Source organism: Choristoneura fumiferana, chromosome 10 (genome assembly GCF_025370935.1).
Source record: "Choristoneura fumiferana chromosome 10, NRCan_CFum_1, whole genome shotgun sequence".
NCBI lineage: Eukaryota > Metazoa > Arthropoda > Insecta > Lepidoptera > Tortricidae > Choristoneura > Choristoneura fumiferana.
The window spans coordinates 2,743,133-2,759,197 of NC_133481.1; the positions used below are offsets into that span (position 1 = coordinate 2,743,133).

The 16,065-nt window shown below is 36.7% G+C and overlaps 1 protein-coding gene across 11 annotated transcripts in view; it reads right to left on the reverse strand.

Annotated features, from left to right (window-relative positions):
- The window catches only part of bru3 (CUGBP Elav-like family member bruno 3), a 1,256,451-nt gene that overhangs the window by 911,257 nt on the left and 329,129 nt on the right, over nucleotides 1–16,065 (reverse strand). The window lies entirely within an intron of this gene.

Consider the following 16,065-nt stretch of genomic DNA (forward strand, 5'->3'; position numbering starts at 1 on the left):
GTTAAGGAGTTGAGTAGTTACGGGTTGACATAGGAATAGACATACATACATACTTACTTACGCGTCAAACAAACAAATAACCCTCCTTCTTTGCAGTCGGGTAATAATGATGACAACGATTGTCCATTGGTGCCATTCATACTTTGGATTTTTATTTTTATATTAAGCAAATTTATGATTTAGATTGAGCAAAGGCTGACTATGTTTACGTGTACACCAGGGCTACCGAATCAACATAGTTACCCAGCAAACCGGCTAAGTGCGTATCGGACACGCACACCGAGGTTTTCGTACAAATTTGTACGAAATGAAAATAATGTCTTCGTACAATAACCTCCTAGCTCCGTTCCCTTAATAAAAATATCTTTGAGGTTAAAACCAAAAATCACGGGTTAGCCGTTTAAACACTGTTTGAAGGCAAACAGAAAACGTTGAAGCGTCGAAACACTGCATCGGACGTCGATTTACTGCGTTGACCATGCTCGTTGAATTTAAACGCAACAGAATATGTAATACGAACGCAGTTTCTGAATTCGATTATCCGTGAAATGGATTCGGCGCTTTGTTACTGGGAGGAATTTTGTTTTTTATTGGAAAACGAGTTGTTTTGTTTTTTCTCGCGGCCATAAGCTATGAATAAAGAATTTTGTCGTAAATATTGTGTATTGAAATATACAGTAAAATTGATAAGGGACTCAATTTCTGTAGCAATATTATGGTACAATTTGAATGGTGAAATGTTGAAAGAGGTGGAATTTTGAACGTAAAACAAAATATATATTGCAAGCTTTGGAAATGCTGGTCAATATACTGCATTTCGTAATGTGTTGAAATTAGTCCATAACGTGTTTGTAGTAATTCGATTGGGATTCCGCCTATTTTTTAATTTGATTCTGATTATTCTGTATTAACTCTTGTAGTGGCAATAAAAATACACATTATAAATGTTACCTGCCTATTGCCAATCTTCTTCTTTTTTTTTTTATTCGACTGGGTGGAAAACAAGCAAGTGGGTCTTCTGATGGTAAGAGATCACTACCGGCCATAAACATCTGCAACACCAGGGGTATTGCAGATGCGTTGCCCACCTATAGGCCCAAGATGGGATACCTCAAGTGCCAGTATCACCGGCAGGCTTACTCTCCACGCCGAAACACAACAGTACAAGCACTGCTGCTTCGTGGCAAGATTAGCGAGCAAGATGGTGGCAAGGTCCTACCACCTGCAATGCGGTCCTGTTACGTTTCTTGAGATACAGCCCTGTGAAAGACAGACAGACGGACGGAGGGATAGTGTAGCGACAATAATACAGCAAGACTAGTTTTAACCAAGGACGTTTATAATTTCGAGAACTTGGCTCCCCAAGGAGCTTGGCGTCCCCTGATTCGTCTCTATGAAAATCGTAAGTACAAGTTTTTAACGTTGGTTGTTAAAGTTCCATCGGAATGGAGACAAATTTATGAAAATTATTAATGCAATACGTTACGGGAATGTATCTTAATGACTGTGCTAGATAGCTCTAATTTATATACAGTGAGTATTTTCTATTACCACTTCTTTGCTTTACTCCTCAAGTACCGGTTTTGGTTGTGAAAGAGCGAAGTGAAAAGGTTGTAACTCCTTAATGTGTAATTTTGAACATGAAACTACCGTGAGACTCACTCATATTTAATATAATGACCCGGATAACTCACGTCTTAAATCGAGTTTAGCTCGACATGTTTCGGGCTAATCCGTAGCCCTTCGTCTTCGGAGCAACGCGACTCAGCGGCTGCTGCAACACGCGCACTGCGCGCCGCCGCTCTGCTCGCGCAACTACCCGACGAAACTGACACCGGCACACAACTACCCGCGTTTTCATCATCATTACACGTGGTTGGACGGTACCTCCGAGTTGGGAAACGGTGTTAAATACTCGTGCTGCGTCATCGGTGCGTGTGAACGTACCTTTACAGAGCGATGTTGTTAGTGTTGTGTGCTACCCTACATTTGACAGTTGTAATGATGATGAAAACGCGGGTAGTTGTGTGCCGGTGTCAGTTTCGTCGGGTAGTCGCGCGAGCAGAGCAGCGGCGCGCAGTGCGCGTGTTGCAGCAGCCGCTGAGTCGCGTTGCTCCGAAGACGAAGGGCTACGGATTAGCCCGAAACATGTCGAGCTAAACTCGATTTAAGACGTGAGTTATCCGGGTCATTATATTTAATATCCCTAATGTGTACTTCAGCAAAGTAACACCTCAACACCACACATCGATTAAATAGATTACTATAGTTTAGGTTAGGGCCTATAAGCCCTATGGTGTCTACATTAGCTTTGCCGGTTGCTGTCATGGCGTACTCGCTTCGCTTGGTCGGCTCAGGCATTGTGGTCGCATTTGTACCTATCAACCCTTCTTGCTTCGCTCGTCGTCGTACTTACTCGTAATATTGAAAGTAAATTGATTAGGTAAATGTCTGCGGATGTTCCTAAATAAGAAGTAGTCATTTCAAGATAACGAAATGGCCATTTAAATACATATTAATTTTTAATTGCGATTATTTCTTACTCACCAAATGGTTTCGAATTAGCCATGTTTTTGTTCCAGTACCTCCACCTATGTATATTCACAACATTTGGCATTTTTTACAAAAATACATGCCACTTAATTAAAATCTTCGTCTATATTATCCAAAAACACCTGTATTTGTCTGACCTAAAGCACCAAAGAGCATACAAACTCCCAAAACAAAAGCTACAAACTATTCACACAAACAAAACCAATTAGAAAGCGGTTACAATTACAAAATAGATCCCGTTCCGTTTGTTTATATAGATGGTTAATCAAATATTTACAGCGCAATTGTTTTCAAGCGAGCACGAATGTTTGGCGAAGGTTTGACTGAAAGAATTCTCGATGATCAGAGCCAATGTTTGAGCACGTAGTGCTCTAAAACGGAGCACAGGCCTTAGTTAGAAGTTTGCACAGACCAGCTTTAATTTGGAATGTAGTATAGTTGGTATAGGTCGATTCACAAGAACTGGTACAAGTGAATTGAATGACTGAATGTTTTAAAAAAAATCTCGTCTTGCAACCACCCAAATAAAGTAAAAAAATAACCATGTTGGAAATTCACATAATGACGCTGTACAAATATGCCCCTTAACACTAACCCCCTGTTTCACCACCCATTGATTAATTTTATTTGACAGATAAATGTAATGCCGTCTCTGTTTGTTTTGTTCGAATAGACGGAGACGGCAACACATTGATCCGTCAATTAAAACAATTTTACTTGAATGACGAAGGATTATTATGTAAGGACCTTGTTTACTAAATATTAAGCACCTAAGAACGGCACTCACGCAGTGGCAAATAACATTACTTCCGTTCAATTCATTCGTGCCAGTTCTTGTTGATCGATCTCTAGAACTTTTTGTTTTGCGTATCATGATACGCATAATAAACATGTTGCTGTGTTGTTATTTTTAAACATGTTTAGAGCATCACCAAATACTTTCGATCGTGATCACAGCGTATAAAGTACAATACAATACAATTACCCTTTATTGTACACCAGAAATAGTAAGCGATACAGAAAACAGGCACACAGAGAAAATTACAAGTACGTACATATAGATATACTGTTTACTGACGAAACCCTGTGCGATCTACCAATTACATACTAATTGAAATCTTAAATGAAACAGCATAGTTCAGTACTTAATTTATATTTTTTGCCTTGCCACGATCGTCTGGACTAATAGTCGCGATCGAGCGCTTGATCGCGATCGATCGGTTGGCCACCCCTGGTATAGATAGTGCCACCAGAGTTGAGGTCACGCACCCAAGAACATGTCGTCATTACACAGCATGTCATTAGACAGCAGGATCCTTTTATGCAATCAGTTCTTTTTGTAGCAGAGCTGCGTGTGTTATCATTCACTTCAACTATCGTGGCACTACCTATATTAGAACTCACAATTATAATTTATTTGCCCTCTTTAAACAACACAGTATAAATGTCCACCGAATTAAACAACATAAAATCAGTTGACCACTATCGTATAATGTATTCGTAATACGTGACGCAGCGGCGATAATATTGTTCTATGCAAATTGAATTGTTTGTTGAAAAGCGTACTTTGGCAAAACAGCGGGATCGTGCTTACGAGCTTTTGTTTATACTCGTTTACGTATGATGAACTGTAAAGAATTACTGCTCACCCGTGATCTTGCGACACCTATGTCTCAGGAACAAATGGGTTTTTAATGCAACTCCTCCGCTTTTTTTCTATAAGAAGACAACATACATAGCACAAAACCAATTTTTACGCTGACGTGTTATAAAGATACAAACTCAACCAACCAGAATTCATTCGGTATCGTCACAGAGTATCGTTAAATTAACGAAGCAAAAGAATAATTTAAATATGTCACTGAAAATCCCCAAGTACTTACCCACCATTTTTCTCAAACAACTACTAACTAATATTTTACAAACTACCTTAAATTTTTATTGATTTGATTTATATGTATGTATGTATGTAAACTCTTTATTGCACATAAAAATTAAAATAAAAATACAAATACACAGAGAGGAGAACAAAGGCGAGCTTATCCCTAAAAAGGGATCTAAGGGGGGAGGGATTATATCATAGTATTCAGCCACTAAAAAGTCAATCGTGACACCTGTCATACTGTTACTAAATACATCAATGGTTTTGTTTTTGTTGTATTCAGTATGGGAGTGACAGATGTCAGAATTGACTTCTTAACGGCAGACTACTATAATCGTGACTTATTCTTCAAATTAGACCCTTGCCGTAGTAATTAATTATTTCCATGCAATCCAGTATCTTTAATTTTCAACAGATATTGATGATTTTTATTTTTCAGTTTCATATCACGTTAAACCGAAGAAACTGGAGGTCTGTGGGGGAGGCCTATGTCCAACAGTGGACGTCCTACGATGATGATATCACGTTAAACTATGCAAAAGAAAATGTGTGTTCCATATTCCCTATTGTTCTTACAAAATTAAACGTAGCATTGCTGTCAAAACGTGTCCACAGTTCATTCAGTTCACGATATTCAGTTCACATCATGTCTACGCGCACAGTTAATCATTCTACGTAATGCATTCGCAATACGAACAGACGTAATATATCGTGGATGTGAATTTAATATCTGTCAGGGACAGCCCGCCTGTGTCGCGGGCTTTGACCCGCTTTGCTTTTTATTAACAGTTTTGCGAATATGTGAGTTGGTAATGAATGGGCTTTTTTGTTATCCTTTTAATGTAATTAACTTTAATGTTTAGGGTGATATTTTTTGCAAGAAACAAATTTGATTTTCGTAAGATACTTGCTGACTTCCTTATGTCATAAATCTACTGGTCCACGAGACCATGGGCCTTTAAATTTGTCTTATTTAAGTTAACAAAAAATAATACCTAATTAAAATCACTTAAAAAAAATCAATCTGTTAAATATGAATTTTGTTATGTTTCTTATGTTTATCACACCGGTGAAATCGAATTGCAAGACTTTATCACGTTACCGTTATTAATTAAGGGTGAAATGCGATCCTTTTACATTATACATCGCTGTAACATTACCTGCATTTTTTTTTTTACTAAACTCTATGCGATAAACGAAAAACAGCATGTCACGCCAGCTGATCGATTCGCACCATAAGCAAGCTTGCAATTTTTCTGCTTGTATATAGAGTACATTTATTTTGTAAAGAGCTCTTTAGATAACAAGTATAGGTGAAAAACTTAAGAGAGTGCATTTAAGACTTGCATTATAGTACTTTATGGAACTGATAAGGAACTATATCATTTTTCATTACTTGCCTATAAGGACATAATAACTGTAAATAAAATATATGTACAAAATGTATTATAAACTTTGCATACCAACACTGACTAAAAACTGGCCACCGATAAAGATAGAAAACAACCGTGGTAAACAAGCAGCGGCAGAAAAGAAACAAAAGAATAAGGTGAGTCCTGTCGTAGCCGTCGTCCACGCTGCGTGTTAATATAACGTTAATGTTATTATTAAAAATTGTTTTGTTTCATTGATTTGTACCCCAAAATCAGTTAAAGTCTACAAATTCTGTATGCAACGGAACCTTTGTTAAGATTTTCACCCAACATGAACTTCATTATCGTCTTCACCCAAAAGATGTCCTCTGCTGGACGCCTCTCCCAAAGAACGCCACATTGACAGATTCTGCGCCGCCCGTATCCATGAAACTCCTGCAATCTTTACTAGTTTAACATTCCACATTCATCTTCTGGTAAGTGACCGCTATTCAAGAGCACAATTGGCCCGAACGACCAACATTTCAAGCTTTATTCCAACTACCTATTACCTACTACTAATCTTTTGCCAAATATGATACCTATAGTATTAAAATAATACTTGAGGTAGATAAAGATGTAATAGATAGCATCTAATCCCCAAACAGAACCGCACATGCTACAATGTTATGAGACATCTCATTTCATGTCCGGCGCCATTGTATCGCAACAGCCCTGAACGTGTTTACGGAGCGATTTCACGAGTATTTCCTGCTAGAAAAAATACTGAGTATTTGCAAAAACTAGGTTAGATGAAGGATTATTTTGATTATGTTGGTTGGGAATGAGGTATTCATAGTGAATTTAAAGATGCAATAGTGTTTTACCTGTTATATAAATTATGAAGGCTTTGTTTACGTAAATCATTAGATCCCGGAACTAAATGAAATTTTCAATTCTCACGGGAATTTTAAATAAGTATTAAAATTGTGGTTTGGATCGTTTCTGTTGTATGAAGACTTTGTGAAGAACATCGTTTTTTTTGTTATATTATTTATTTGTATAAAGATAGTTATTACTTAATTGTTAGTTACGGTTTTCCGTATTGCTTATTTTCTGCTATAAAATAAATGTAATTTTATTTATTTTTGTCACATTTATTAATTCTTATATTTGATCTGGTAGGTATATGTACTACACTTAGTTTTACATAAAACACAAAAATAATACAAAGAACAACAAACATAAAGAGTACAGAGGCAATCGTTCATTATTTTTGATCAGGACAAATTTCAACGACAAGACACATTTCTGCTGCCTAACTTCAGAAGTCAGTACATGACTTTTAAACTCGACTACCAATAAAGAAACTCTTTTATTTCTCCTCAAATAAAGTCCGAAACTTTTTTAAGTTAGGCTTGTATCTCGACCTTATGACATTGCGCATTGATGAAGGTTGAAACAGAGCATTGACTTAACTTTATATACTGCGTATAGATTAGGCAAAATGTTCACAATCCATTTTTGGCATCGTTTCATCGAATTCAAAGTGGATTTACTCGTGCTTTTTAGGTTTCATTCAGTGTTATGAAGCAAAAGAGTTGTAATAAATTTTGGTCAACATTTTGTATACACATTTTTACTTTTTATCTTTTATTGGTTGTATTATTGTAAAACTTTAACTGTTAACTTGTAAAAATCTTTTTCAATTCTCATGCTCGTAAAATTCGTGTTTATGCTGGATCTAGGCGACATAAAATTACTTTTTATGCTCTAGTGCATAAAGTAGAATCTTCGTCTAAGACCAAGGTAATCAGGTGTCGAGCCACAAACAAAAAAAGTTTCTACATATTTTTTTAATAATTTTTATTTTATGTAAAACTAAAAATCAATCAAATCAATCAAAATCAATCAATAAAACTAAAAATTTGTAATTATATAACAATGCATGAAAAATAAAAGGTACCTAGTAAGAGAACAATTGTTTCCACTGTTGCTATTTCATTTCCTCTCAGTCGAAGTGAAAAGCAGAGTGTAAAACTCGAGCAATAAACCCATTTTCCCCCACGTATATCTATCCACGTGTCTATATAAACGTCTCGGGTAAAATGGCTCGTTTCATGTTCTTGTTATACAATCTACTATTTATTTGTTTTACTTGTATCATTGTCATCGTCATCAGCCGGAAGACGCCCACTGCTGAACAAAGGTCTTCCTCTTAGAATGCCACAATGGACAACAACTCGCCACTTGCATCAACTGATTGCATGTAACTCACGCGATGGCATCAGACCACTTACTAGGAGGCCTGCCAATGCTTCGTCTTCTAGTTTATCCCCCTTATTCATAAACGACAATCAAACATATTTAGTTAAAATGCCGCTAAAATTCGTTTGTCCTTATCTGTCACTTCGACATTTGTATTTGTTCGAAAGGGACAAAGCATTTGTTAGTTAACATAGGCTTGTTAAGTTTATGAATAAGGGGGAGTCTTTAAATTTGGTATTGAGGTAGTTTGAGAAAGGGGAAGGTCATAGGATAAATTGCTTAGTTCCTGCGGAATAGCGATGCACTAATTCAGTCATCATCATCCTAGCCTATTTACGTCCCACTGCTGGGCACAGGCCTCCTCTCAGAATGAGAGAGCTTGGGCCGTAGTTCCCACGCGGGCCCAGTGCGGATTGGGAACTTCACACATACCATTGAATTACTTCACAGGTGTGTTCAGATTACATCACGATGTTTTCCTTCGCCGTAAAGCTAGTGGTAAATTTGAAACGTAATTTCGCACATGAATTTCGAAAAGCTCAGAGGTGCGGGCCGGGGTTTGAACCCACGAACCTCTGCTTGAGAGGCGATAGGTCGAACCACTAGGCCACCACGGCTTAAACGTCACGTTTGACGGCACGTCTACATGGCTCATACAATAAAAGAGCGTTAAGCTTAATGAATAAGAGGGTTACCTAGTTACAAGTGAAGCTTATATTAACTATATAACTTTTTCACATAAACACAGATGTAAATAAGATAACGAACGTGACGCCTTAGCCAGGAGTTACACGCCGTACGGAACATAAATACCCGCCACGGTTAAAGTCAAGCATTACTCGCTGAATGTCACTCTTATGATGGCCGCAATCTATGAGCGGAAGCGGTTTAACCTATTTTAAAATAGACGAGTGTGTGGATATCTGGACTTTATATATTCTTCTTGAAGGACTGGCCCTTGTATGCAGGGGACAGAGAGCAGTGGAAGTATTGGGGGAGGCCTTTGCTCAGCAGTGACGTGTCATTGTAACAACTTAATTCTTAAATGACAGATTTTGTATGCAAAATCTGTCATTTGATTGCGATCTCGAGTGTCAAAAACGTTAGGCAATACTATTATTATTTTTTTATAATAATTATTTTTGCGTTATTTTTCAACATTCGTCTACAACTCGCATTTGGCCATTCTCGAAGACAATAACTAAATCGAAAATACAAACTGACACATGGATGCACAGGAAAAGAGACCAGCGCTGGGAATCGAACCCAGGTCCTCAGCAATCCGTGCTGCGTGCTAAAACCCCTACACCACCGCTGGACAGGAGTCTAGACACAAATTTCTTCTAACCAAACATAATCTCAGGTTGTTTTTTTCTACTACGCTACTTTTTTTTTTTTTTTGGTTTTCCTGTGCATCCATGTCTCAGTTTGTATTTTCGATTATGGTTTTCACGGGATACCCGTAAAAGTAACAAATTTGGAGTTGAAATAAAAAATACTCCAAGAAACCAATGATAATAGCACTAAATAAAATTAAAATTATTAGTAAATTGCAATGGTGTCCATCTGCTTCTGCTACTGCGCACAACAAATTACTCGCGCGCTTGGAATCGTTCGGCAAGTGCTCGGCTAACCCTCGGACGTGATCGGGCGTTTGCTTGAATGCCCGAAGTTTGACGAATGCAAACCAAAACCCACCTATTTTTAAATTTGAGTAACCTGTACTTTATTGACTGCCGTGTACGAAGAAATTGAGTATTTCTTAAATTTTCAATATTAACTTACTTAGTTTTGACACTACAAAATGGATCAAATTAGATAATTCGATTGTACTTAGTTCTACGGAAGCCAGAAAACGAAAACAAATACAATACCCAGTTTTCAATGAATAACGATTTTATTCACAAAAAGCCACACTTAAATGTGGCTGAAACGTCGAGATAATTATTACTCGTTTTGTTAGCGTGATTTTAGAAGAAGAAGGAGAAACGAGTTTTTTCTCAAAAATGTCCGTAAAAGTTGACATTATTGTTTACATATCAGAAGGTGAAGTGCATAGTTTATGGTCAGCGAAAAATTAAAAAGTTAAAAAGATTGCAGGCGCGCTAGCTCGACAATAATGAATTAGCGCGCCTGCAATCAGTCACAATTTTTTTTTAAGTTAAAAAGCCATGGAAATGTTGGCACAAGTCGTATACAGCCAAGTCTAATGAATCGGATATTTTGTTGGATACTCATACTCAGCCAGCAATTGCCTACTTCCAGGCCACGACAATAATCTACTATTATAAGAGATTATTTTGACAGTAGCTTATAAAGAAATAATACTAATTTTACTTTTATAGAATATCAATTGTTAATTTAAGAATAATTGTTGTGCCCTACCAACAAGATTTAAGAGACATAATTTTATATAAAGCAATAAATGATTGATTATTAAAAGAAATTTTTCAAAAAACACTTTTTTTTATATTTTACCCACGCACTTCTTCAACTCTACCTTGGACTGACCCCACCCTTGGCAATTCACCCCCCAGCGAGGGGTGATTACCCCTTTATTACTCCCCCTGCGCGCCCTAATGCATGACAGTATTACGCTAGATGTGAACTAATGTTTCCAATGTCTTTTTCTAATTAAATTATCGTTTTGTAAAGGTGCGGCAATTTTAGGGTGGCGTATATTAAATTTTACCTGGTGTGAAATGTAGTATGATTGAGTTGTATGAAGCTTGTGTTATTTGACATTTAATTGCTACCCCCTGTACCACAAACGCTACAAGTACTATAAAATTCCATATAATTGTCTCTTTTTCGTATGAGAAAGTTAATAATCATGTTGATTTGTAGCACTTGTAATGTTTGTGGTACAGAGATACCTGATTCTATAATACTGCCCTATTAAGGCAAAATTCGGTATACAAAAAAAAAATACTTATACTGTCTATGCAGAATTGCTTACGCTACATAATGGTATAAAAACTCAAAAGTATTTTTTTTGAGATTCCGTCTTTCGTCATTCGAAAAAAAGAGATTGCGCCACAATAATCGCGAAAGTTTCGGATAACTGGTGGATGCAAGTGGCGAGTTGGTTTTTATTGTGTCTATCTAAAAGGGGGGCGGGGCTTTTGATCAACAGTGGATGTCTTGGTAATTAATTGATGACGATGATGCACAATAAATATTTATGTATGTCACAGGTACGATATGTGTGAAATACCAACAACTTATATGAAGGAATACCATTAGGTATGGTATTGTGTAGAACAATCAGCCAGCAACTTATGAGGGAGTAGTATTATGTGGTATTATACAGCGTGTATTTTTGATACTACCTCAAATTTAAAGGGCAGTTAGTGAAGGCCGTAATAATCACATTTTATTATGTTTCTGTAAAAAATGTAGACATATTATTTTCCTTACAAAATTAATTAGCACGTAATGTATCACTACGCGATGCTACTTTGTTTTATTCAAAACGTCGCACTTGTTGATGTGACAGCTGTCACAGAACGCTTCTCTCTCGTATCAAACTATTGTACGCATACCATTGCTGCTCGAAAATATTTCAAAAATTAACTACGCTCTGGTATGCTAAATTAACGATTTGTTTTGATATCGGTACACATCACTTGAATCTTCGTCTCGTCACAGATTGAGATAGTATCAAAAATACACGCTGTATACTTCAATCAAGAAAGTCTCTCCAACAAGAGCTACATTATTACCCAAGTCGGTGAAAGCAAGAGTGCAACTGTGAAATGCACTTCACGCGATGAGTGCAGGTGATATACTCTAGTGGAAGTGAAGTTCAAGTGGCCATCAGAATTTAAGGCATCTTGGAATTTCAAGGGTACACGGATATAGAGGAGAGCAATGGAAGCGACGTACTTTTCAAGCGCGTTTATTTACATTCTATTGTTTCTTTGTCCAAGACAAATTTTCAAAGTTTAGTGCCTTTAAGTAATCGGATATGTAGTTTAAAAGACATTTGTAAGTACAGACAATGAAAAGTAAAAACAGCATAAAAAGCTTCCCTTTCCAAACATGAAATTTAAATTAGCTGGTTAGCAATGTAAAAGGCAGATATTACAACGTAGAATTGAACTGGGATGACATATTGTGTTCCACGCATTCACTTCATTTACATGAGGTAACATGCAATTTTGCATTCATCGTCTGCACATGCGATAGTTGGCGAAGAATTTTTTGATAAACATTTTGACTGACAGTCAATTTTTTAAACAGTTTCCATGAAAATTAAAAATAAACCCAAGTAGTTGACTACCATTATTAAGGAATGGAATTCTTTTTTTTAGCAAACTAAGGTCTATGCGTGACATTTTAATTCCTTTAATAATCTACTAGATAAGATCAAATTGACATCTTGTTCATGTTTTTCTATATTTTCACTATTCAAATTAAATTTTGTCTTTATTTCGTACTTCAAATGAGAAAAATAGACTTAACTTTTTATCTAAATTGTTCCAAGTGAAACTGTATTTAGTTTTTCATTAAATGAGAAATTTTCTTCACAGACCTGCAAAGTATTAATAAAATAATTTTACACTTTTTTACCAAATAGGTTGAATTTATATAGATCTAGCCGTTACCCGCGACTCTGACCGCGCAGAATTCGTTTATCGCTATCCCGCGGGAACTATTCAATTTTCGGGCATAAAAACTATCCTATGTCCTTCTCCGGGACTCAAACTATCTGTATACCGAATTTCATCTAAATCAGACTTGCAAACTTTCGCATTTATAGTATTAGTGAGATGAGATAATGACCGTTAAATTTCGCCTTAAAAAATCTAATCGAGCCCTTTGGGTTGCTAAGCCAGCACAGTAAATAGATAAGAAACCTACCAGCAACGGGTCTAGCAAGTAAATAATAAGTCTATCAATGACATTGGGTCTTCGACACTTCCAGTGCTCTCACTCTTCGCCACCGCCATTGCCAGAGCAAATACTATCACAGATGATAAGTGGATTGAACCGTTCTCATATTGCCGTGTTTCGAAACAGTGACTGGAATTCGAAGCATATTCTAGAATGTATTTGTTTCTTTGTTTCCTTTAGAGGTTTTATTTGCGGATTCAATTCTGTTATTAGTCTTTTGTGGTATTGTTTTGTTATGTTTTTAGTTTCAATTTCGAAAAAGGTTTAACACACAGAATGGTAATTATAAATAAACATTTGGATGTCACTATATGTGTGAATTATTCTCAGTTGAATGTAACGCAGGCTAAAAATGACAGAGATTAGGCAAGCAGAATGAAAAAAAAAAAAAGTCAAAATACCATGACAGGACTTATCACGCTAAACACACGAGTAAGATTTACCTCGACGTTTTGACCACATAACATTTACATGTACAAGAGATGAGTTTGTTAAGATTGTTTTTTTTTTTGGAATCTTTTCATATTATGTTTTATTTCAATTCCAAATTTTTGTTACTTTTACGGTCATCCCGTAAAACCCATATCGAAAAAAATAAAAATACAAAAAAATTCCAAAAAAAACAATCTTAATTTGATTGCTTGATATCTCTTGTCCGGGTGAGCGGTTAGTTCCAATGGAGTGCTGAAAGTTTCTCCATGAGGGCTACAGCATAGATGTCGCTAGTGTCGCTGCTTAAGTGACTAAATAGAAAAAAAAAAAGCTGAGATATATGGTGCATAGGAGAAATTTGTGAATGTACTGTTGTACAGCGGTGGTGTAGCGGTATAGCACGCGGCACGGAATGCCGAGGACCTGGGTTCGATTCCCAGCGCTGGTCTTATTTTTCTGGTTTTCTGTGCATCTGTATTTCAGTTTGTATTTTCGAGATGAGTTTGTACTGGGTAAAGACTGGTTTGAGTAAGATATGACTCCATCAAAAGATAAATGGGAAAATGAATTCCAAGTTCAATGTTATAAATTGGCGTGGCTGTGGACTTTGCCGACAAAAAAATGAAATCTAAATAGGTGCCAAGTTCTGTAGAAAATCCTGTAAAGAAAAGCGTAACTTAAGATGAATTGAAGCTTAAGATTTTACTTTACTAGTTTTTCCAAGAAGACGAACATAAAATGTAAAAGCCATAATTAATGTGTTACTTTTAAGAAGATTGTTGATTAGCGAAATATAATATAATTTATAGATTAAAACTAAAACATTAAAATCTCTACACTAAATTATCTTCAGCTATTTGCTTTTTACTTGAACTCATAGTCAAAGTCAAAATATCCTTGTTCAATTTAGGCTATAACAAGCACTTATGTATGTCAAAAAAAATCTACCACCGGTTCGGAAAAACCTCTGTTGAGAAGAATCCGGCGAGAAACAAAACGAGAAACTCAACTTTACTTAACACTACAGCGTGCCTAGATTCTAGACGTTTATAATGCAACAGTAATTAAGTAGAATTCAGGCGCCACAGAATCACATCGTGACCACTACACGATCCAATCGGTCTTGCCCGTCTAGACACATAACATATATTTATAAACTAGGCACCTATATCTTGCCTTGTCATCGTTTAAATTTGCTTGCATCTAGACCAGCGTAACTTTAAATGGAATGTCAGAGTTTGGTAATAACATAAACAGCACAAACGTGCATTACGTACTGCGAAAGTCGGTTAACTGCATATGTGACAATGCAGTGAGTTATTACTTATTACTTAAGGGTGGTATTGGGTTGGTTTTTGTCCTTTCTATGTTTCAGGAATTTAAAATTTAAGTCTATTCAAGTGAACCGAATTCTCTCGATCGATTAATCGATTTCTGTTTAGAGTTTTGCCTTATAGGAACAATATGCGCTTACCAAAACTTTTTTTAGGCACGCGTAGAGGTATGTATTTCATCACTATCAAATCGATAATGATTAAACAACGGACTCCACTTTACGATGCCGCGATGAACGACAACTTGTCGCCTGTATCTAACGATTGCCCGCAACTCTTCTGATGTCATCGGTCCACCTAGTCAGCCAACGCTGCGTTTTCCGTAAGTATATTTAATACTTTAGAGCTGTGAACTATGTAATAAACGTGTGTATAAGACAATATGACACAGAACCCTCTTTAGCATCGAGTGCCATCGGAACCCTAATTGAGCTCCGTTGCACTTGACCTGTAGTTCCCTCAGTAATTAATAGACGTATCCAATACCAATTAAACTTGATTAAGGTCAACACGCATCATCATTATGACTCTGCAATGTACAGTCGAGTTCATAAGCTTGTGAGCAAAAATTTGATCAAAAATAACTGAACACGACTTTGTTAACGGCGTAGAGGCGTGTTCAGATATTTTTGATCAAATTTTTTCTCACAAGTTTATCAACTCGACTGCAGTTTACTAGGGCCATACATCGAGGGAACTGAATCGCGCACCTGGGTGGGCCCATGTGCTATTAATGTCAGTACCTGGGCGACCGAGCTTTGCTCGGGCTAAAATTCGATAATAAGCGTTTACCCAGAGAAAAGATCAAACTAGATCGAATTGTCATCACCAAAAACCCCCACATACTAAATTTCAAAATCATTGGAGCCGTTTCCGAGATCCCTGAAATATATACATATATGTTTATACAAGAATTGCTCGTTTAAAGATATTAGATAGATAGATTAGATGTTGATATCCCATACATCTGGCAAAGAAATCATAGCGAAATTTATTCTAAAAAGGTTCTACCCTGGTACGTGATTCAGTTTCTGGTGTGTACCACAATGGGCTAGATTTCGGATTTATAATTAAATGGATGGTATGTGTGCCTTTGCAGTCACATCTTCGGTATAGAATAGGTTCCATTGCTGGGCAGACTTATCAAAATTAGAGGGCTTGGGCTGTAATTGCCATGCAGGCACAATACGGATTGGGAACTTTACACACCACACCACCACCACTTAATAAGTATTCGATGTTATTTTTTTATTCTTTCCGTCTAATGTCTTAGTGTATCTAATATGTGTCATCATCATAATCATCCGCCAGAAGACGTCCACTGCTGAATAAAGGCCTCTTCCTT